This window comes from Protopterus annectens, chromosome 4.part0 (assembly GCF_019279795.1).
Source record: "Protopterus annectens isolate FY-2018-M chromosome 4.part0, PAN1.0, whole genome shotgun sequence".
Taxonomy (NCBI): domain Eukaryota; kingdom Metazoa; phylum Chordata; order Ceratodontiformes; family Protopteridae; genus Protopterus; species Protopterus annectens.
Window position 1 is genome coordinate 680,711,209 of NC_056733.1, and position 24,188 is coordinate 680,735,396.

Below are 24,188 nucleotides of genomic sequence, written 5' to 3' on the forward strand. Positions count from 1 at the left end.
ATGCACTCAGATGTGCTTAAAATAAGTAAAACATAGAAGGAATATATAAATTCAAATGACAAAATGCTGGGAAAAAGATAAATGGAGTTTAAGTACCTACTTAAATGAGTAGATAAAATCATAAAAATAAGATGATGAAATGAAGTCAAGCCTGGCTGACCATGAAGAACATTTTCAAAAATTAGTAGAGAAAGAAGACAGTTCATTCCGACAAAAAAAGAAGTCATGTACTCACCATAACATTCCATCTGAGTTGCTGCTTTTCATTTGTCTTCAACCTGTGGGATTTGGATCTGGCACGGAACCGACATGGCCACATTTTCTAGCATCAGATCTGAGCTCCGAGCTCCTCCCCTACCCATAATATCCCTGTCTCCCTCCTCCCCTCAGATCAGGTTTGCTGCTGACCATAACACCCATACCTAGCCAACAGCCTAACTCCTTGGTATTAGTACCTTGAAAGTACTATAAAAAAGACAAAGGCTTGCCACAGTAAGGGCTATGTTTTATCCACCCAATGCACCACACATCCTGCAAAAGGCAGAGGGAAGGAGGGAGGGATAGTTGAAGACAAATGAAAAGCAACAACTCAGAGGGAATGTTATGGTGAGTACATAACTTCTTTATCTGAAGTTGTTTTCATTTGCTCTTCAACCTGTGGGACAGAGTCCCCAGCTACCACAAGACCCTGGGAGGGCCTCATGGAAGGATATTCCGAATAACAACAGAGCCAAAGGATGCCCTGTCTCTGAAATGGAGATCCAACTTATAGTGGGAAGTAAACATGTGCAAAGATGCCCAAGTCGCTGCAGAGCAAATGTCATCCAATGAAACCCTAGACCAAAAGGCCACTGACGTAGCCATAGACCTAGTGGAATGTGCCTTAATTTGACCAGGTGGAGATAAAACTTTGGCTGTATATGACCGAACTATGCACCGAGAGATCCAACGAGCAATAGTCACCTTTGACACAGGTTTCTCTAAGAAGGGCTTAGAAAAGGAAACAAAAAGTTGATCCAACTTGCAAAAGGACTTTGTTCTACGCAAATAAAAGAGCAACTGCTATGAACGTCACCGCAAGTGCAATTTGTACTCTCCTTTATTCTGGAAGTTGGGGAAGAAGACAGGGAGATTGATAACCTGATTAATACTGGATTCCAAAACCACTTTCGGGAGAAAGGAAGGGTTCATGCATAAAAACACCCTATCTTTATGGAACACCACATCAGGAGGCTTAACAGATAAGGCCTGAATCTCCGACACTCTTTTGGCGGAAGTAATAGCAACCAGAAAGGCTGTCTTTCAAGACAGAAATTGCAAATCCACTGTAGCTGCAGGTTCAAAGGACAAAGAAACCAGAGCTTGTAGAACTAGAGTGAGATCCCAAGGTGGTGTGTAGTCCTTGATTGGAGGCCAGAGTAAAAAGGTACCTTTCAAAAAGGCTTTAAAAAGCTTGGAAGAAGCTAGGGAAGCCGAATTGTCTCCTATATGAAAATTGGAAAAAGCTGCCAGCTGAACATTAACCATAGAAAAGCTGGTACCCTGATGAAAATATCTGACAAAAACTTCAACATAGCAGGAACTGGAGCAGCAAAAGGATTCAAATCATGTTGAGACACCCATATCGAAAAACGTTTCCACTTACTGGAGTAAACTTTCCTAGGGGACGATTTGTGAGTCACTATCAAAATCTTCTTAATCAGAGTAGAAAGCCTGGGAGTCCTAGCTATTACTGGAACTGGAGCAGCCAAAGTGTAAGCTTCAGACTGACTAGACCTGGGTGTTGGATCCCTGAGGGATGCGAGATCAGACCTGGAACCAGATCTAATGTCCAAGAAGGACACACTACATGACACCACAGAGAGGGAAACCATACTGGGCAAGGCCAGAAGGGGGCAATGAGGATGACAAAGCTCCCCAGCCATCGAGCTTTCTGAATGAACTTCAGGATCAGTGGAAGGGAGGATAAGCATACAGAAGACCGGAGAGACAAGCATGAACCAGAGTGTCTCTGGGGGGGGGGGGCTCCTCTGGAGGGGGGTTTAGAACAAAATACTCACTGCACTTCACATTGGAAGGAGAGGCAAAGAGATTGCAGCAAGGCTGACCCCACTTTAGGAAGATCTGTTCCACTACTGAAGGATTCAGAGACCATTCATAAGGCATCAGAATAGATCTGCTGAGCCTGTCTGCCAGAATGCTGGACCTCCCCGGAATGTGCGTTGCCACCAAAAACGGCCGGTGAAGATCGCCCACTCCCACAATTTCATGGCTTCGCAACAAAGGGGATAAGACCTGGTTCCCCCTTGTTTGTTGATGTACCAGACTACAGACATATTGTCTGTCTGGATAGCAACTGTCCCTCGGGGAGGATGGGCATGAAGAGCTTGCAATGCCAGCAGCACTGCCTTCATCTTCAGGACGCTGATATGCAGTTTGGTCTCCAGGGGACACCACATGCCTTGAACTGTCCTTCCCATGCAATGCCCCCCCCACCTGAGTAGGGAGGTGTCTGTGGTCACCATGGTCATCAGGGCCAGGAGGATAAAGGGATGACCCAGAAGAAGATCTGGGGATTGTAGCCATCAGAGAAGCGAATCCCTGCAGGCTCAAGACACACAAACTGGATGGGATAATGGCAGATCTAGTAAGGACCACTGGACTGCTAGGGTCCATTGAAGAACCCTCATATAGGTTCATAGGTAGCTACTAGGCTATTGGTCCTAGGGCCTATATAAGCCTAGCCAAAAAGGTACCCTGGCTTTCGCCACCCAGGAAAATTATTTTCCTGTGCTCCTGTCGAGCAGAGCCACAGAAGTGATCCCCGGGGTGAATTTCCTATTTCCCATCCAATCATCAAGATTTTTCTTGAAGAGTGTTAATGAGGAGCTTTGTTTGATATAGATAGGTAGGTTTGTTCCAGAGTATGGGAAGACTCTGGGACAGGAATCTATCCCTCTAGCATGTTCTGTTTATTGTGGTGACAAGGTTTAGGTCCCTAGAATGTGTAGCTTGAAGGGATTGGGATTTTTTTAAGTGGAGCATGTCCAACAGCTCTGGGTTTGACATAGCTTTGTATGTTAGGCACAGATCACGTCTGAGTAGGCGATATGCAACAGAGTAAAGCTGGAGTTTTTTGAGATGGTCTGCGTAGGGCATCTGTTTGAGGCCGGTCATCCTCGTGAGGTATTTCTGTGGCTTTTCCAGTTGTTGTAGATGTCTTGTGAGGTACATACCAAAAGGGGCGTTGCACTCTATAATGGATCTAATGAGTGACGAGTAGAGGGGAATAATGACCTCTTCTTACCTGGATGAGAAACCTTTTGTGATGAGGTGTGCCACGTAGAAGGATTTCCTGACTACTGTGGCGATGTGATCATCAAAAGAGAGACTACTGTCCACCTGTGTCCCAAGGTCTCTTATCACACTTTCGGTGTTAAGTAGACTACCGACTAATGTGGCAGTTCATGGGTACAGAGTTTTTACCAAAAAGGATGACAGTGCACTTTTTGGCATTGAGCTTGAGGCCATGGCTTTGACAACAGGCGTCTATCTCAGTGAGGTTCTTTTGTAGGATGTCCACATCGTTAGGAGTTTCAATTATGGTTCCTAGTTTGCAGTCATCTGCAAACTTCGTTAGCCAAAGACCTTCTGTGTTAGCCTGTACTTCGGAGAAGTAGATACCAAACAGGAGAGGACCCAGGACTGAACCCTGTGGTACTCCACTTCTCACTGGTCTGAAGTCGGATTTGGAGTCTGCTACTTTCACAGTGCGGGTTCTGTCAGTGAGCCAGTTGGCAACCCATCTTGTGACATATATCTATAATTCTAGAGTGGGGGATGGTGTTGAAAACCTTGGTGAGATATAGATAGGCTGTGTGAACCACCTTACCCTCGTCTGTGGCTTTGGTGACTACTTCAAAGAAGTCTACCGGGTTTAGGAGACATGATCTGCCTTTAATAAACCCAAACTGGGTGGGGTCCAGAGTTTAGGGATTACCAATGTCTTTGTTTATAAGCTCCATGATGATATGTTCCATGGCCTTGCAGACCAGGCTCGTCAGGCTAATGGGGTGGTAGTTCCCAGGGTCCGTGGTGGCTCCCCCTTTGTGGAGTGGGATAACCGATGCAAGTGGGCACAAAGCCTGAGGTGAGGCTATGATTGAAAACGGTACTTAGGTGGGGTGCCAGTTCATTCTGTAGGTCATGTAGAACGCAACCTGGGATGTTGTCAGGTCCCATGGATGCTGTGTTCTTGGCTTTGGAGAGTGTGTTTTTACCTGTGCAGCTGTGATTACAGGAACTTTGCATTCTTCCAGTATAGAGATGGGCCCTTTAGGGGGTGAGAGGGGGGTAAAGTTAGCAATGAACCTATCTGCCAAGATGTTGGCAATATCAGTTGGTGCTGTATATTTAGTGCCATTGTGCTGTAACTCAGAGCAGATCTGAGTGTTGCCATTAAGATTCTTGACATAGCTATAGAATGCTTTGTGGCTGTCTTTAGAATCAGTGGTGATTTTGTTTTTGTAACTCGCTTTGCAGGATTTTATGAGGGATCTCAGCTTCTTACTGAGGATGACCAAGGAGTTCCTCCAATCATGGGATTTTACTCTTTTTTTGCAACAATTTATTTCTTCTGTCATAGAGTTTGTTTATGCAAAACCACAAATACGTTCCCAGGATGAAGGATTACACTCTTAATGTTTGGAATGCTGATAACTGAAATGCTTCACGATAAAAAGGGTCTTTATTTTAAGGCGTTTACAAACACTTTTAGTCAGAGCCTTCTCCAACTTCTTCAGAAAACAGGTTGAACAAACAGTGCCCCTCCCCAATCATACAAATATATACCCCTCTGATTGATTAATTAATAAATTGATCACCTGACTGTACCATAGCATGATGAAAAAGCTCTCTTTAAAAATACATCTCATTAGAAAAAAAGTGCCGGTTACGGCTATTTCTTTACCACAAATATACTAACAAACTATAACTCCGAGATATAAAAAACCATATACATGAATTTTATATTTCTAAAATAAATAAAATAATGTTTGATTACATGGCTGTTACCATACTATGAGGGTAACATTGAAAAACAATGTCTCCTTCCCTCGACTGTTATAAATATTCCATCTGTCATTAACTAAAAAGTGACCCATCCCTGGAAATACGTGACCGGGGAACACCGTTATAGTCCATACCTAGTTAACAATGGTCCACTCGTTCACTACCTCCCAGAGAAAGCCATGCACTGTGCTGTTGTACCATGGTTAGTAATCAAACTAACCATAGAAAGACAAACATCTCTAAAAACGATTACTGTGGACATGTGGTTAACAATACCTGATTAAAAATAAATATAATAAAAATAAAAACTCTAGACACACCGTGACACAATGAAATGGGACATGACAATAATTGCTTCGTACTACTTTCCAGCCTGAAAATAAACTGTGGCTCGATCTACTTACATCCAAACGAGATAAATGCAAGAAACCAACTAAATCTCTAAAGGAAGCTAGATTTTCATGCGATAAAAATCCTGTATATGTTGCTCTACCGCCACTGTAAAATATATAGCTGAATTTCACAATTTGAACACACTAAATCTGGCTGGGTCTCACCCATTCAGGTCGGGATGAATAAATAAATAATTCTCTAGAGGGAGCCCTACTGCTACGTATTCGATAGCCCGCTCTCTATATCTAGAATAACTCATTAAATGTGGAATGATGATAATTCTCCTTCAAATAATAATAATAATAATAATAATGTATTGGGAGATTGAATTAAAATATGATATAGGTAAAAAATATTGTTCTAAACTTATAAAACATAAATGTCAACTAACAACAAATGACTCTAACTATACTATATCGGATTAACCTACTCTGACAATATAACAAACTAGATGAAATTAAAATGACCGGATAGATAAAGAACCTTCTGATGCACAAACATCACAACATAGGTGTTATTCATTTCTGTTGACATATAATCTCCTTAATAAAACTACCTTCCCTTAAATTTAAGGGACAACAGCTATAATAGCCAACAGTAGAACGAAGTTGCTGCCTTCACCTCCTACCGTTTGGAAATACATGCCTGTTGTATTACCTTGCTAAACATTTCAATTTTAACAGGCATGCCAAACTAGAACACCCATTGAGTCCCGGACTGTGGCAGGCATCTAATTTGAATTGCCACCACAATTCTCTACTTTCTAATAAGAGAGGTGTAGACCCATCCTCCTTGGAAGTTAACTGATCAATAACTGTAAAAGAAAAAATGTGTCCTGGGTAAGCTGCTGAATGTTTGGCTAATGCGTTTTCCATTTTGCTTTTCCTGATTGCATATTGATATTCATAAATGAGTTCCTGCAATTTACGGTCCGTCTTCCCTACGTAGAAGGCAGAACAGCAAACACACTGAGCCAAATAAACAACTTGGGAACTGTTACAACTATATTTGCCATTTAAATGGAAAACTATGTTCTTGATGGTAAAACTAGATCGTGTTTTAATATATGCACAATTTGTTTGTTTGTGTCTTTTGGCTTTTCCCGGTTAGGGGTCGCCCCAGCGGAACTCCAGTCCGCTAATGATTGGCAGTTGATTTTTACGTACCGGCTTGCCAGACCTGACGCACAACCTTCAACGAAGGTACGCCCATTCACGCATATCTCCAAGCAGAATAACGACACATATTACACTTGTACATGCCTAATTTGCTGGCAAGTGGCCTAGGTTTCCTTTGTAGTATACCTTTGATATTTAAATCTCTCCTATAAACTACCCTTGGACGTTCTACCAGTGTCTTACCTATGGTTTCATTTTGGAATAATAAATCCCAATTTTTTAATATAATGGTATAAATGTTTTTAGCGTCTAGGGAGTATGTTAATATGAGGTTATTGGTACCAAAAGAAACCTTGGTCGGAGCCATGTGCACTATAGATGGTTCTATTTCTTTCTGCCTCAAGATAGGTACATAATATCCCGAAGTTCTTTTACCTGTGACTTCTATGATTAATTCTCTAACTAAATCCTGAGGGTAACCTCTACTGAAAAAAAGGTTGGCAATTAAGTTACATTCCTCTGTAAAATCTGATTCTCTAGAAGTCATCCAGGTTGCTCTGACTAGCTGGCCTTTGACGATTGATCTTTTCTGAGTAAATGGATGAAAACTCTCATAGTGAACATAGCTATTAGAAAAGGATTCCTTTCGATGAATTCTGGCTACAAAGCCGCCTACCCTATAATCCTTGCTAAGATCTACATCTAAGTAGGATATTCTGTCTGAAGCTATACTATATGTGAATTCTAAAAATTCAGTAGTGGAATTGAAGAATCGAACCAACGACAATGCATTTGCTTCCGTTCCCTTCACCATTAGGAAAATATCGTCTAGAAAACGTGTATACATCAAGACAACCTCCTTGAATAGGGGGTTGTCCATAGTGAACTCTCTCTCCCAGTAAGCCATCACCATATTAGCTACATTTGCCCCACAAGGGGATCCCATGGGTACTCCCACTAACTGCAAATAGTAGTTATTAAAAGATACATAATTGTTAGTTAAAATTATGTCCAATAATTCATTCACTAATGAAATTTCAGTAGAGGGAGCTCCCTTCCTGGTTAGCAACACTGGGATCCATTCTAGGGCAACTGTATGTGGGATAGATGTATACAGGTTCCTCACATCTACCATTAAAAAATAGATGTCCTCTCTGAATGGTATCTGGTTGACCATAGACAGAAAGGCCCAAGAATCCTTGGTAATTTGTGGTTCTGTGCTTACATATTTCTTTAAGATGGAATCCACTACCTTTGCTGCTGCATATGTAACACTGCCCCTAGCACTGACCAAAGGTCTCATAGGGGGATTCAGCAAAGTTTGTTTATGGCAGGGGACCACCAGATTGGCTTCCTTTTTTGGAGGATAGCATTTTGGTTCTGTTAGGGATAACATGATCCATGCACTCGTGTAAGTGCTTATAAAGTGCATTTGTGTAGGATTCAGCAGTCGTACCTCTCCTATCCGTCTGTATAGGTGCCATGAAGTTTGCCAATTCTGTCTTAAGAAGCGTGAAGTTGGCTTTGGAGAAATTTTTTATGGTGGTTTCCCTAATGGGGGGTGGAGGTGGGATGTGAATGTCTAGGGTGATTAGCTTGAGGTCGGATCTGACCAATGAGGAATTGATCACTGGTGTGGAACACCGGTCGCCCATGTTGGTAATGACCAGGTCTAGGATATTGCTGTCCCTGGTGGGGGTGTGGATAAGTTGATCCAAGGCACTGGAATTTATGAATTCCAGAAAACGTTGAGCAAATGAGCCATGGGAATGAGGGTGATCATGGCCGCCATGGACCCCAATGCCCGAAGAACTGATTCCGCAGGGGGATATTGGGTCTGAACAATGTACAACACATGATGGCTGAGGGACTGAATTCTGTCCAGGGTCAGAAAAACCTTGCTCTGAATGGTGTCTAACCGAGCTCCAATAAAGTCTAGAGTTTGAACCAGATCCAATAGGGACTTGTTGAGATTTATGGCTATGCCCAACTGATGGGCAGTTTGGAGAAGGAGATCCCTGGCTTAGTAGAGAGGATGCCTGGTGGGGGAAGAGAGGAGCCAGTCATCCAGGTAGGGGAAGACCTGGAACCCCTGCAGCCGCAGGTGAACCACTACCATTGCCATCACTTTGGTAAACACCTGGGGGAAACCAAAGGGTAGAACTCTTAATTTGTAATGATTGGCTCCCATCCATCTTGATGTAACAGTACATATTCTGAAGGTCCACTGAGCACATTCAGTTGTTTTTCTTCAGAAAAGGCAGAATAGATAGGAGAGTGACCATCTGGAATTTTGTCTTGGCAACTGACAGGTTTAGAGTTGAAAGACCCCGAATGGGTCTTAAAATCCCCCGTCTTCTTTGGCACTAAAAAGAACCTAGAATAGATGCCTAATTCAGACTGGTCTGGTGACAGGCTAGATGACTCTTTTTCTTTTTAGCAGCTTGGATATTTCCAGTGCTGCTTCTTCCCTTTGCACGGGTGGAACATCCAGGAGGTATTTGGGCAGAATTGGCATTTGAATGATGGAGACTGAGTATCCTCTGGATATGATTTGCAACACCCAAGGATCATCTGTAATTGATTCCCAGGTTGTCCCCCTGACTGCCTCTAGAGACAAGCAGTCAGGCAACCCTTCAGGGCTGCTACACGGGTCTCTCCGGGAATGAATCCTGAGACCCCTGGTTTCTCGGACCCCCTCTGCTGTGAGGGTGGCACCTGCCATATCCCCCTCTGCCTCTGGGAGAGGGTAAATCCTGAGCATCATGGGGACAGCCCTGAGACTTCCGGAACCACATCTTCTTTGCACCTCGCTGATTCTAGGAAAAGGATCATTGAGGGGTTGAGAAGTGGATCTCGACAGCAGACAAGGTCTTCCCATATTTCTCTCTCTGGACCAACGTGTCAAGTACAGTTTTTCCAAAAATAGTGGAACCATCATACGGGCCATTAATGAAGGACGCATTGAAGGGCTCCAAGAATGCACAAAGTGGATTCAGGCTGGAAGCCTAATGGCAACATCTGTACCAGCCGCTCTAGCGGCGACTTTGGTAGCATGGGACTGGAGCTGCATAGAGGTGTTGGAAACTGAAGTGAGGGTGGCCATACAGGAAGAGAACAACTTCTGCTCCTCCGCCAAAATGGACCCCAGGGCAGACTCAGGGACCTCCTTGCCTAGGTCCCGAAGAAGTCTGATCAATATACCATATAGTTCAGTGAATGTACCGGGAATGTGGCCGGATCATAGATCCGCTTTCCAAAACGGTCCATGGCCCGTGACTCTCGGTCTGGTGGATAGACCGTAGAGCTCTTCTGAGCGAGCTCTTTCTTGGTGGCTGCCGCCACCACTATGGCATCAACTGGGGATCCCTTAGACCAATGTAGCTTGTCTGATGGCACACTTAAGATCCTATCAGGGCACTTGGGAATGGGCTCCACCATGTTGGGCTCCTTCCATGCTCGAGATGTCACTAAATCCACAAGTGGATCAACGTGAGGGGACACCCAGGAGGTAGAGGGTGCTGTGCCAAACACCGCCAGAAACACCGACTCATCCGGGTTGGGTTTTTGGATTGACTACCCCCATGCTGGTGAATGATTTCCATGATGTCTCCAATGGAGACATCTTCTGGGGGTGACCGAGGGAAACTCTCCCCTTCCTCCAAATCAGTGTCTTCTGTGAGGGACTCTGGCGGGGAGTCCAACTGCCTCCTTTCACACATATGTTTCCGAGGAGGGTCCTCAGGGAGGGATGGGTCTCTAGGGAGGACTCGGAAAGTTCTGGTATTTCCTGTGGAGGAACTCTCTGAGGCGGATAGGCAACAGGCTGTCCCTGAGGGGGCAGGATGGCTGAATCCAGACTAGAATGAGAGACAGCCAGGACGGACTCCGAGGATGATACCATCAAGGGTCTCGATGGGGCCGACAGGACCTTCTCCACCATGTCAAAAGCAGAAGGAGAATGGATTCCGGAAGCTGAGGCTGAGATCAGGTCCATAACTCTCTGTGTCGACGGGGGAGCCGGACCCAAGCCTCCAAGCACCGAGACTCCAAGTGGCAGGGTTGACTCTGAAAGCCCCAGAGCTGACACCACCCTGTCAGATCCGGTGCAGAGGCTATGGCTCAGAGCTAGTCAGAGTCAAACTGCTCAGGGCAATGGTTGGCGTCAAGGTACCAGGTACCATCGGCACTGACCCCTCGACTCCTAGGGACCTTGGACCCAAGAACTCCAAAACTGGTGGTTGGATTGGAGAAGGAGTAATGAGCATAAAAGTGGATTGCATGCTCCCAGCCCTGGAGGGGGAGGGGGCAGGCAAGACTCCCATCTGGATCTGGGTCCGGATGAATTTCTGCATCATACTGTCCACCTCGGCTTCGGAGAAGCTCTGAGTGGACTCAGGGGATGAAGCCACAGAAACTGGCCTGAAGTGGTGCTGGGGAGAGGCCGATAAAGGGGATCAGCCCTGAGAAACCTACAGCTCCAGGAATAAGCATGGCAAATGGAGGCGAGGGGAGCCCAGGCTGGCAGCTGGGTGCCATTTGGCCGGAGGCTCGGCCAAGGAAGCATGGATGGGGGACCACTTTCTGGGCCTATTCCGGTGGTTTTGCTTCTCCCCATCCCCGGACCTCTCAGCGGGAGGTTGAGTCCCAGAGGCCGGAGTGGAGGAAGCAGGAGCACAGGTGGAAGTTGAAGCACGGGCCGCCAAGGAAGGAAGCCCCTGAGAATCAACTTGTTCCTTCTATCGAACAATGCGCAGGGTTTGAATCCCGTGCAGATCAAACAGGAGGTGTCCAAGTGGGGAACCCCTAGGTAAACCATGCATAGAGTGTAGCCTTCAGAAGGAGGAAGCTTCTACCCATACCCTGTGGATTTCCAGAACCCTGGCTTGGGGGTCTCAGCCATAGTGACGGAAATCACACACACACACACACACACACACACACACACACACACACACACACACACACACACACACACACACACACACACACACTACCAAGTTAGAAAGGAAAGGAAAGAAGGGGAAAGAGAGGGACTTTTTTTTTTTTTTACGGGTTTAGAGGACTGACACCCGAGCACAAAGGTAGTGGACACACTAGAGGAACAAGAATTTAAAAGAATATACAGAAAAAGTACTAGAGATAGACAAAAATTTTGCTAAATTACTCATCAGGAGCCTGGAGCAACGGACCACAATGCTAGCTAGACGCACGGCAAACAAGATCTGGGAGAGGAGGGAGACAAGGGCATTATGGGTAATGGAAAAGCTTGGAGCTTGGATCTGATGGTAGAAAATGCAGCCGAGTTGGATCTGTGCCGGATCCAAATCCCACAGGTTGAAGAGCAAATGAAAACAACTTCAGATCCTGAAATTTTTTACTATACTACAGCAACTGGAAGGAATACACTGCATTAATTTTTAGCAAAGTACAAACAGGTAGCTGAACTGTGGGACCTGTTAACTGAGACGGCACATCATCCATATGCTGCAAACATGGCTACAAGAAAGCAGCCAAGACCTCCAATAGTAAGGACACCACAATACCAGCAGAAAGACCTGTGCCCTATCAAAACTCTGGCAGAAGAGAAAAAGTATTAAAATCTCAGCACACGACAATGTTATAGGAAAATGATTATTACCCTATATCAGACAGACAAGAACCATGCTTATCTCAGCAACTGGGGATATCAAGAGGCAGGTGTGAGATTCAAGTTATTATATCCAGTAGTCTTTCAAAAATATTTCTTCTTGCAGGTTTAAAGACATTTTTGGAAGCAGAACAGGCCGAAGAGAAAAGAAAAAAAAAGTTTAGTCAATGAAGAATGAGCCAGCAAGCTGAATGAGACTCTGCTTCTCAATCTTCTAACAATAACAAGACCCACAGAGAGACTTTGCTACTAAAACCTTTTCCACAGCTCTGAAGGAAAATGCTTGTCAACAGAAAAATGTCAGTATATGACTAGTAGAATTAGGAGTACCTTGGGCTTGAAATAGACATAGGTGTTAGGAGGTCAAGATAATCAAGAAGATTACCAGCAATGGGAACATATTTTCTGTGACTGCAGTGAGTTGGTAGACTTTAAGGATTCCCTATGGAATGAACTGTCAGAGATGCTGGATGGGCAGACTGGTGTGACAAGGGAGATGATTTTTCTGAGCTATGATACAGAATCGGAACTGCCTAGACATGGTAAGGCTTTGCTGTCTCTAATTATAGTGACTGCCAAAAACGCAGCTACTAGAAAATGGAAATAAAAATCGAAAACAACTATATTAGAAGCAGTGAATACAGTAACAGAGATATAACAACTGGAATTAAGATCTTTAGAAAAAGGTAGGAGCAAACTACATAGGAAAACGTGAATTGTGGGAACAATACATACAGTGGAGGAATGAGATTTAAAAGAAGGCAGGGCTTAAATGAGCTATGTAATGTTTGAAAATGATTGGGTAGATCATAAGTGATGTATAATGTTTGCAACTGGGAGTGTGCCAGTATGGTTTGTGATGTAAAGTGCTTGCAACTAGGATTGTGTCAGTGTAGTTTGTTTTCATTTATGTATGATTGCTTATGTCACAAGTGATGGTTTAATAAAGATGCTTTTTTTTTTAAACAAAAGGAGCAGGAATTGAATAATTTATGCAATGTTGCTTAGATTATGATATATAGCAATGTATGTGAAGTATAGCATTTTTTGCTAATTTTATCTTATTAATACAGTTTACTTTTATATAAATGTAAATGCGCCTATGCCACATGTGATAATTCAATAAAGGTGTTAAAAAAGATGACCAGCAATGATGAAAAATGAATCAATAAATGGGATGTATTTTAGGCACATAAACTGTAATTCTGCAGGAGGAAGTGACTTCAAAAAGGCTGGGCATCTGCTAACAGTGTTAAATTGGTGGGGGAACTCTAAATTATAAACACCACATTTTGTTATTAATGCTTAGAAGGATGCTGAAGAGACTAAAGAAGTAACTGTACGTAAAACAGTTGATGTTCTTATTAATATTTGTACAGAAATTTCATTATACTAATTGCATATTATACTATAAAACAGTTATTAATGGTAAGCAGTCAGAGATATTTTAAATGTGAGGTGGAGGAGTTTTATCAGGGACTGCTGCATATACTAACAATATTAAAATAAGAAAGTACTTTTTTCTTAGTTGTAATGTGTCTAGGATATACACTGTAACAATATAAGAAAGACTGTAAAGAAAAGAAGCAAGTTAAATATTAATATAATGTTGTGATATATGGCTGCTTGGGTCGATTCATATTATATAGAGAGTTAAAAGAGTAATTTCCCATTTTTATAAAAGTGAATGTTCTTAGTTTAAGGTACAGACATTTTTAGGCACATATGCACAAAATACAACAGAAAATGATGAAAGCCATGGGAATAGCAGATCTTCCTTGCATTTGCAAAGTTATTTGCTGGTTATTTTTTCCATTAGCACCTGCTTTTAGCCAGAGACAAAGAGCAAGCAGGTGCAAGCAACTAATCATGAGAAGTCTAACCAATGTGCTCCGAGTGAAATCTACAAGGGTTCCTTCTTGCATTTGCAAAGCTACTAGCTGTTTTTCCATTAGCAGATGCTTTGAGTTGGAGGCAAGGAGCCTTCAGGTACAAACAATTAAGCATAAAAAGTTTGAACATCATGTTCTCGGTGAAATGTAAAAGTGCTACATAATTAGCTTTTAAAGGGAAACTGGTAAGCAGTTTATTGAAAACAAATGAAGTTTGAAACTGTGGGAAAGAAAGAGTTATACAAGCAATTTCCTCCCCAACAACCTTAGTACTTCAATGCATTAAATATTAATGTGCACACTTTATTTAAGATTAGTCTGCACACTTTTTCTTAAGATTAAAGTTTACTGAAAGCATGCAAGTTGTTTTCACATCTGAGATGGAAAAGAGATAAGATAAAAACAGACAGCAATCTGTATAAGTGGGAACATAGGCTTTAGTATGGTTAATGCCAACATTAGAATAGTTAAAAACTCTCTGGGTGCAGCCATCGATCTGGGGCAACTCCTGCTTTCTGGAGAAGTAGATTTCCTTTTTGCAAGTTAAATGGGGTTGGATTTGAAAATTTATTTTTTTTTTTTTGTTTCATAAGTATTTGTACTAAAGAAAAAGTCCATGAAAATGGGATGAGGGTTCAATACAGATTGGCAACTACATAAAATATCAGTTTACCAAATATAAGTATATGAATTTAAGTTGCAAGTTCAAAACATAGTCATGTATAATATGGATTAATAGCTTTTTAGCATAATAGCTGCCTTTTTTGTCAGTATTAACATGGAATATAAATGTCCTTTCAGATACAGACAAAAACAAAGAGCTGAAAATTAAATTAAAATATGTAAGGTAAAAAATAGCAATGTTAACACAATATGCATTTAGATATAAATGAAAATCTGAATTTGACAAATAAAGGCTTTCTGCAGCAACATTCAACTTAGTATCAGGGACAAAGGAAAAGGAGGGTAATAATGATTGTGGGAGGCTACAACATTGATAGAAGAGGAAAAAAAAAACAATAATGACACGTTACAAAGACATATGTCTGCAGCATTTATCCCTGGGCCTCCACTGAAAATTGGCCTTGTTCCAAGTTGGACTTTTCCAGTTAACAAATCTTAAATAAAATAAATAAAAAATAAAATGTATTTGTATTTGTATTCCACCTGAAAATAAAAGTTATGTACTCACCATAACTATGCATTTGTGTTGTCTATTTTCATTCTTCCTCAATGAATGGGTTTAGATCTGACTCGGCTACTTTCTTTAGATTCTAGGATTCAACTGTCAAGCTCATCTCTTACCCATAATGCTTGACTACTGTGTTACTGAGATTGAGTTGGTTGCTATTATGGACTATTAATATAATGTATTATAATCGAAATATGAGAGAAAGGTAAAAGTAGAAAGATCAAGAGCTCAAACAGGAACCATGGTTAGGTTCATAGGTTGGTACTAGGCTATCAGCCCTAGGGCCTATACAAGCCTAGCCATAACAATTCCCTGGCTATTTCTTCCCACATTATTTACTTTCCTGGACCCCTGTCTAGCAGGGTGACTGACGTGATCCCTGGGGTGAATTTCCTTTCTCCCATCCAATCGTCAAGGTTCCTCTTGAAGAGGTCCAAAGAGGCACTCTGCTTGACATGTATGGGCAATCTATTCCAGAGTCTGGGGAGTCTCTGGGTCAGGAGCCTATCCCTCCAGCATGTTTTGTTTATTGTGATGACAAGGTTTAGATCCCTGGAGCGTGTAGCTCTGAGGGATTGGGATTTCTTTAAGTGTAGCATGTCCAACAGCTCTGGGTTTGACATGGCCTTGTATGTTAAGCAGAGATCGCCTCTGAGTAGACGATATGCGACAGAGTATAGCTGGAGTTTTTAAGGCGGTCAGCGTAGGGCATCTGCTTTAGGCCTGTGATTCTTTTAGTGAGGTATTTCTGAGGCCTTTCCAGTTGTTGCAGATGTCTTGAGAGGTACATACCAAATGGGGCGTTGTATTCTATAATGGGTCTAATGAGGGATGAGTACAGTGGGACAATGACCTCCTTTTTTCTGGATGAAAAGCCCTTCGTGATGAGGTGTGCCACATAGAAGGATTTCCTGACTGGTGTGGCGACGTGGTTATCGAAGGTGAGACCACTGTCCACCTGTGTCCCTAAGTCTCTTATCACACTTTCTGTGTTTAGTGTACTGCCACCTATATGGTAATTCATGGATACATGTTTTTTCCCAAAGGGGATAACAATACATTTCTTGGCATTGAGCTTGAGCCCATGGCTCTGGCACCAAACATCTGTTTCTGTAAGGTCCTTTTGTAGAGTATCCACATCATTTGGGGATTCAATAATGGCTCCCAGTTTGTAGTCATCCGCAAACTTTGTTAGCCAGAGTCCCTTAGTGTTGACCTGTACTTCAGAGAAGTAGATGCCAAACAAGAGTGGCCCCAGGACTGAACCCTGAAGTACTCCACTTGTCTGGAGCTGGATTTGGAGTCGGCTACTTTTACAGTGTGGGTTCTATCAGTAAGCCATTTAGCAACCCATTGGGTGACATAGGGATTAATGCCCAACTTAGTAAGTTTATCTATGATTCCAGAGTGGGTGATGGTGTCAAAGGCCTTGGCAAGGTCTAGATAGGCTGTGTGGACCATCTTACCCTTGTCCATGGCTCTGGAGACTGATTCAAAGAAGTCAATCAGGTTCAGGAGACAAGATCGGCCCTTCACAAACCCAAACTGGGTGGGGTCCAGTGTTTGAAGTTTGCCAATGTCTTTGTTTATAAGTTCCATGATAATACACTCCATGGCCTTGCAGATAAGGCTTGTCAGACTGATGGGATGGTAGTTTCCGGGATCCAAGGTGGATCCCCCCTTGTGGATTGGGATAACTGTAGCTCTGCGCCACTCAGTGGGCACGAAACCTGAGGTGAGGCTATGATTAAACATGACACTTAGGTGAGGTGCCAGTTCATATTGTAGTTCATGTAGTACACAGCCCGGGATGTCATCTGGTCCCATGGATGCTGTATTCTTGGCTTCAGAGACTGCGTTTTGTACCTGTGTGGCCATTATTACTGGAATTTGGCAATCTTCCGGTATTGAGATGGGCCATTTAGGGGGTGAGAGGGGGGTGAAGTTGGCACTGAATCGATCTGCCAGGATATTGGCAATATCCTTCGGATCAGTATATTTAATGCCATTCTGTTTTAGCTCAGAGCAGATCTGAGCATTGCCATTTAGATTCCTATTAATTCTGTAAAGTCTCTCCCAAAGGCATGGATAGGGGGAAGGTGGGAGGGAAGTTGAAGAAGAATGAAAATGGACAACACAGATGCATAGTTGTGGTGAGTACATAAGATTTATATCTGATGATGTCATTTTCATTCATTACTCAACAAATGGGACAGAGCCCCCAGCTATGATAACCTTGAGTGGCCCTCATAGAAGGATGTTTTGGAGAACCACAGAACTAAAGACAGCTCTTTTTCTGGAGATACCTAATTTGTAATGAGAAATAAAGGTATGAGTATTAGACCATGTGGCAGCTACACAAACATTATTAATGGAAGCTCTAGTCTAAAAAGCAGCAGATGTACCCATTGACCTAGTTGAATGAGCTTTTGGTTGTCTTGGCAAGGCTAAACCTCTCAAGGAATACACATGGGCAATACAATCTGTTATCCATTTGGCTAGAGTAGTTTTTGAGACTTGTCTTCCCATTTTAGAACTAAAAAATGAGACAAACAATTGATCAGTTTTCCTAAATTCCTTAGTCCTTTGATAGCAAAAGCAAATTTGCCTATGTACATCTAAAAGATGAAAGGTATATTCTTCCTTTATTGTCAAATTTGGGAAAGAAACTGGTAAACTGAGCACTTGATTGATATTTGTTTTAGCAGAAACTTTTGGTAGAAAGGAAGGATTAGTATGTAGATTAACTCTATCTTTGTGAAAAATCAAATATGGTGGTTTCGAAGAGAGCGCTTTGAGTGTTTTCCAAGACAGAAACATAAGGTCTACTTTAGCTGACAGTTCAAAAGGTAGATGCATCAAAGTCTCTAATACCAAAGTTTGGTCCCAAGGTGGAGTAGGGTCCCTAACTGGAGGTCTAAGTACAAAGATACCTTTAAGAAAGGCCTTACAGAACTTAGCGAAAGCCAAAGGAAAAGCATCAAGTCCGATGTGGTAGTTGGAGATGGCTGCTAACTGAATCTTGATGATGAAGAAACGTCCCAGTTTGAAAAATGGAGGCAAGAAAATCTAAGACTGCAGGGAGTGGAGCAGTGAAAGGATCCAGCTCTATCAGTTGAATCCAAAAATAAAACCTCTTCAATTTACTGTTATAAATCTTCATAGTTGAAGGTTTGTGAGATGAAAAAAGGATTTGGCAAACTGGGGAGGAAAGCCTGAAATGTCTAGCCATCATTGGAATTGGAGAACCCATGTGGTAAACTTGGGGACTGCAATGACCAGATGAATCATCCCTGACAGGTGTGACAGAAGGTCTGGAGTCTGATCCAGTGCCCATGGAGGACATACTATGTGAGACCACAGGAAGGGAAACCATACCTGCTGAGGCAAGAAGGGGGCAATGAGGATTACTTTGCTCGTCAACCAGAGTGCTTCTGTAGAAACCTGGGGATTACAGGCAGAGGATGGTAAGCATAAAGGAGACCGGAGGGCCAAATGTTGACTACAGCATCTCTCAATGAAAGTTCCTAAGGGGGAATTAGGGCAAAGAACCTACTGCATTTGTTGTTGAGGGGAAAGGTGAAAAGATCACAGCATGGTTGACCCCATTTGTGGAAGATCATATTTGCTACTAAATGATTGAGAGACCACTCATGAGGCATCAGGATGGTCCTGCTGAGCTTGTCTGCTAACATGTTGGATTTCCCCAGTATGTGTGTCACTAAAAGAAAGTGGTTGGAGGAGATCATCCACTGCCAAACACTCAGTGTTTCTTGGCACTCAGGATAGGATCTGCTTTCCACATTTGTTGATATAGCAGACTACTGACATGTTGTACATTTGAATAGCAATAGTTCTTAGTGGAAGAGAGCTCTGAAGGGCCTGCAATGCTAGATGCACTGCTCTCATCTCCAGGACATTTATATGCAAACTGGTCTCTTCTGGGGACCACATGCCTTGAACAACCCCCCCCCCCAAATGGGACGCATCCATGGTCAATGTGTCATTTGGGGAGGAAGAATAAATGGATGCCCTTAACAAATTTCTTCAGAGTGTATCCACAACAGCAGGGATTTTCTGCAAACTGAGATAATTTTATTGGTTGTTGTAAGGGATGTCGAAGAAAAGACCATTGCACTGCTAGAGTCCACTGAACAATTCTCATATGAAGACGAGCAGTGGGTATTAAAGTCATTGCAACAGCCACTGACCCTAGGGCTTTGAGTATCATTTTTGTTGGTGGAAAGGGGTGAGACAGAACCTGTCTGAAATGCGATTTCAAAGTAAAAACTCTGTTTTGAAGCAGAAGAGCTAGACAAGTGACTGTATCTAGATGAGCCTCTATAAACTCCAAGACCTGAATATGTTGAAGTTGTGACTTGGCCAGATTGATCGTAATTTCCAGAGAGTGGGATAACTGGAGTAAGCAATCCCTGGCACTTTCCAGACGATGGCTGGTTGCTGCATAAGGAGCCAGTCATCTAAGTAAGGAAACACTCTGAATCCAAGTAAACTTAGATGAGCTACTTCCATTACCATGCATTTGTTGAACCCCGGGGGGGCTGTGGTGAGACTGAAGGGCAGGGCTCTGAACCAATAATGACTGGTTCCGAACCAAAAGCATAGGTATCTTTGAGAGTGCCTGTGCATTTCAATGTGATAGTATGAGTCTTGAAGATCAGTACAGCATGCCCAGTCATCCTTCTGCAAGCAAGGCAAAATGGACTGAACCCTGACCATCCAGAATTTGGAATTTTTTACAAACTATTTCAGATAACTGAGATCCAAGATCTCAGGTCCCCTGTTTTCTTTGGAACTAAAAAGAACCTTGAGTAAATTCTAGATCCTCTTTGGTCTGGCGGGACCTCTTGGAAGACTTCTTTGTCCAGCTGCTTTTGAATTTCCAGGGCTGCTAACTCCCTCTGATTGGGTGGAACATAAGAGACACATTTTCTTTTCTTCTGGGGAGTTGGAAAAAGGGAATGAAGTAACCTATGGATATGATCCTTTGCACCCAAGAATCTTTTGTGATAGCTATCCAGGCATTTAGGTGCAAGAATAAGCACTCCCCAACACTGAAAGGATGTGTCTGAGAAGGAATCTTAAGGCTCTTTATTCTGCAGACCTCCCTCTGCCATGTGGGTGTCAATGTCTATTGTGGGTATTCTGCTTCGACTCCAAGAACCATCATACTCCAAGGGGGTAGGAGCCAGTTAGATGAGGGAAGTCACAGGAGTGGAAGAAAGAAGAATCTTTGGATTTGACTCTTGGGGGTCTCAGATTTGAGGGCTCCGAAACAGCACGTCAGATTGGAGAAGGAGCAACAACAAGCTGGAAAGACGGTTTAGTGTTCATGGATCTGATGGATGTCTGTGCCGTCAGGACCCCTGTCTGGATCTGTGTTCTCAGAAATGTTATCATCATCTTATCCACCTCTAACTCAGAAAGACTTTGGGAGCACCTAACTGAGGAAGAAGTGGATGGTGGCCTGGACAACTTTTTAGGTGTCACCTGAAAAAAATGAGACCTCAACCTGAGGGATACAAACTCTGAGAAATCTTTGAAGTATAGAGCAGAGGAGACTTTGCAAGTGTAGACGTCAGATCTGAAGACTTTGGATCCAAACTCTTTGAAACCTTTTTAGGAGGCTCAGAAGAAAGTGCTGAATGAGGAGACCATGCAGGGGATCATTTTTGGTGCTCCCTGAGCTCATTTTATTTATTTATTATTTATTTTATTTTACATTTGTTGACCGGGATAGTCCAACTGGATATATGTCCATTTTCAGGGGAGGCCTGGGGAAAAAAGCTCCAAGATAATAATACAGATTGAACATTTAGTAAATGCTAGTTTCAAGCAGATTACAGTCATAAGCAATACCAGCATTTAGCACATATAATACTAACTTATTATAAAACACTTTACAAAACATAACATTATTTTCAAAGTTATATATACATAACATTACATTCAGGTTTAAGACACATTGAGCAACAGTTATACAATTGACCCTTCCTGAAATGGTGTGGTAGAAAAAAGTTAGAAGTAGTTGAAGGTAAGGCACCTAAGTAATAGAGAGGTCACTTGTCGGGGTTAGTGCAAGGACATAACCAATGAGTTTTGAAGTATTTCTTGAGTTTGTTTCTGAATCGAGTTAGTGAGGGTTCTATGGTCAAGACAGCTGGAAGTCTGTTCCATGTTTTTTCCAAAAAAGTTGGCAAACAGACAGTCTCCAGCAGAGTAGTTGGATTTCTATGTTTGATCTAGGAGTCTAGTGGATGATCGCAGTGGCCGGGTGCTGGTGTAGGAGCTGATAATATTTTTTAGTGCAGGTGTATTTTCTGGTTGGTAAAGGACTTTATGTGCTACTATTAGCTGGTTGAACTACAGTAGGCTAGGCAGTTCAAGCCTTCCTAGGTGATTTAGGTTGTGACAGTGGTGTGTCCGGTAGGCTGTGCCAGTAGCAAATCTGGCAATGATAGTTTATTAAGATCTGTTTTGTTTAAGTTGGAGAATAGAAGTGAGGCATAGAGAAGAGTTGACAGTAGATGGGAACCAGCAATTGCAGTTCTAGCAAGTGGGGTAAGGAAAGGTTTGATTCTGTAAAGAGAGCCAAGTTTGTTATTAATGGTTTTGATAGTTTGATTGATATGCACATCAAACTTCAGGTTATCAACTATGACACCCAGTAGTTTAGTTTGGGCTTCTGGGGAGATGATAGTCCCATTGTTAGCGGTTATGTTGAAGGATGGCAGGGGGGTCCTGCGTGTGGGGGAGAAGAGGAGCAGCTTAGTTTTGTTGGGATTTAGGATTAGATTTTGATTGGAGAGCCATTTTTCCACTGTACTGAAGGTATTTTGGGTTAATGTGAATAAAGTAGCTAGTGAGGTGTCAGAACAAATCAAGGTGGAGCCATCCGCATATTGAATGCAGGTAGCATCTGTGATGACTGAAGGAAGGTCGTTGATAAAGATGGAGAAAAGAAGCATTCCTTATATCGAGCCCTGGGGGACTCCTAATGTGATGGGTAGGCGAGATGATAGCTTGTCCTGCCATAGGACTGCCTATTGCCTGCCCTGCAGGTAGGACTGAAACCACTGCAGTGCATGGTTGTTTAAGGAAAAGGCCTTCAAGGTATTTATAAGCATTTTGTGGGCAACCATGTCAAAAGCCTTGGATAGATCTAGAAAGAGTGCTGAGGATAGTTTGTTATTACTGTGGTTGTGGTTATTGACATTAGAGAAAAAGAGGAGGGCAAATGTAGTACTGTGATGTGGCTTAAAGTCATGCTGAAAGCTGGACAACAGCTTGCTCTGTGTGAGGTAGTGCATGAGCTATATGTGTATACACTTCTCCATAATTTTACCTAGAGATGACAGAATAGCTATGGGTCTAAAGTTTGACAGTTCAGTGGAACTGCCTCCTTTATGGAGAGGTATGACATGGGAGATTTTCCATATAGTGGGTACAGTAGCTTCAGATATAGCTCTGTTGATCAAAATTGAGATGGGGTATGCTATGGTGAGAGCAGCCTTTTGCAGATAGTCTGCTGGGAGGAGGCTGGCAGCCAGGGTGGTGGGTCTTAGTTTCTTAAGTAGGGCATGAATAAGTTGAGCAGGAACAGGTTGGAAGGTAAAGTATGTTTGGGTACTGGGTGTGGCTGCATTAGAATTAGAGCCATTGGGACAGAGTTGACTGGATAGTCTCTGTGAAGAAGCTGTTGAAGTTATTAGCAATGTCTACTGGGGATTTTTGTTGGGAACCTGAGGGGGGGGGGGGTGGAGTGGCAGTTTGGCCTGGGTGGAGTAGTTTGTTTATTCATGCCCAGAACTTTTGAAGTTTGTTTTGGTGTTTTGGCAGTAGATGGTAGTAGTAGTTTTGTTTGTCTAACGTTATGGATTTTTTTGTTGTCACTCCTTAGCTGTCTGAATCTTAGTTGATCTAGTAGGGCTTTTGTTTTTCGGTAGATGGCCCATGCTTTGCTTCTGAGTGAAATTTTGGTTTTGGTATCTTTACAAAGCCATGGTGCAGTATTAACTTTGGTTCTAATAGTGTGGCTGGGAGCATGGGAGTTAAGAATAGCAAGGAATTTGGTGTTAAAGTATGCTACTGCTTCATATAGGGGGAGACTTTTTAGTACTGACCAGTTGCATGCCTTAAGTTCATTTTGAAACTTGGTGAGAATAAAATTATTGTTGTTTCTTAATGTTCTATAGGTGAGTTGGTAGGAGCAGTCTACTTTGAGCTTGATTACATAGGTGAGACAGTGGTCACTTAGGTCATCAGGCAAAGTGCCTGATTTATAGGATTAAATATGGGTATTGACGAGTATCCGGTCTAGGGTACTTTCCTTGTTGTTGGGTTTTCCTGTCCTGGTGGGGAAGGTTATGATTTGAGTAAATACATAGAGGTTTATGTGGGTTGTGGGGGTTTCACAAGAGCAACTGTTCCAGTCAATGTTGAAATCCCCAAGAACAATTGTTTCTTGGGGGTAGTTATTGGATAACCAATATAAGAAGTCTTCTAAGGTTTCTGTGTTCCTCCCTGGGGGAATGTAGACACAGACAATGTTTACATTTTTGTTTTTATTAATTTGTAGTTTTGAGATAGGAATTTCAGCATTATTGAACTGGGGTGGTTGTTGGGTGTCTATGCTGACAGATAGGATAGACTTGTAAAGTATGGCTACCCCACCACCCTTTCTGGTGGTACGGTCTAGTCGAAACATATTGTACCCTGTTGGCAGAATCTCATGGTCCTTCGTGGCAGGCTTTAGCCACGTTTCTTTTAGGCATAATATATATGGGGAATGAACAGCTAAGAGGGCATGCAGGTGCTGAGTTTTGTTATTTATGCTATTTATGCTCCTAATG

The 24,188-nt window shown here is 42.6% G+C and overlaps 1 protein-coding gene across 1 annotated transcript in view; it reads right to left on the minus strand.

The window, feature by feature from the left end:
• Positions 1–24,188, minus strand: part of IFT81 (intraflagellar transport 81) — a 2,787,102-nt gene that overhangs the window by 102,903 nt on the left and 2,660,011 nt on the right. The gene's annotated exons all lie outside the window — the stretch shown is intronic.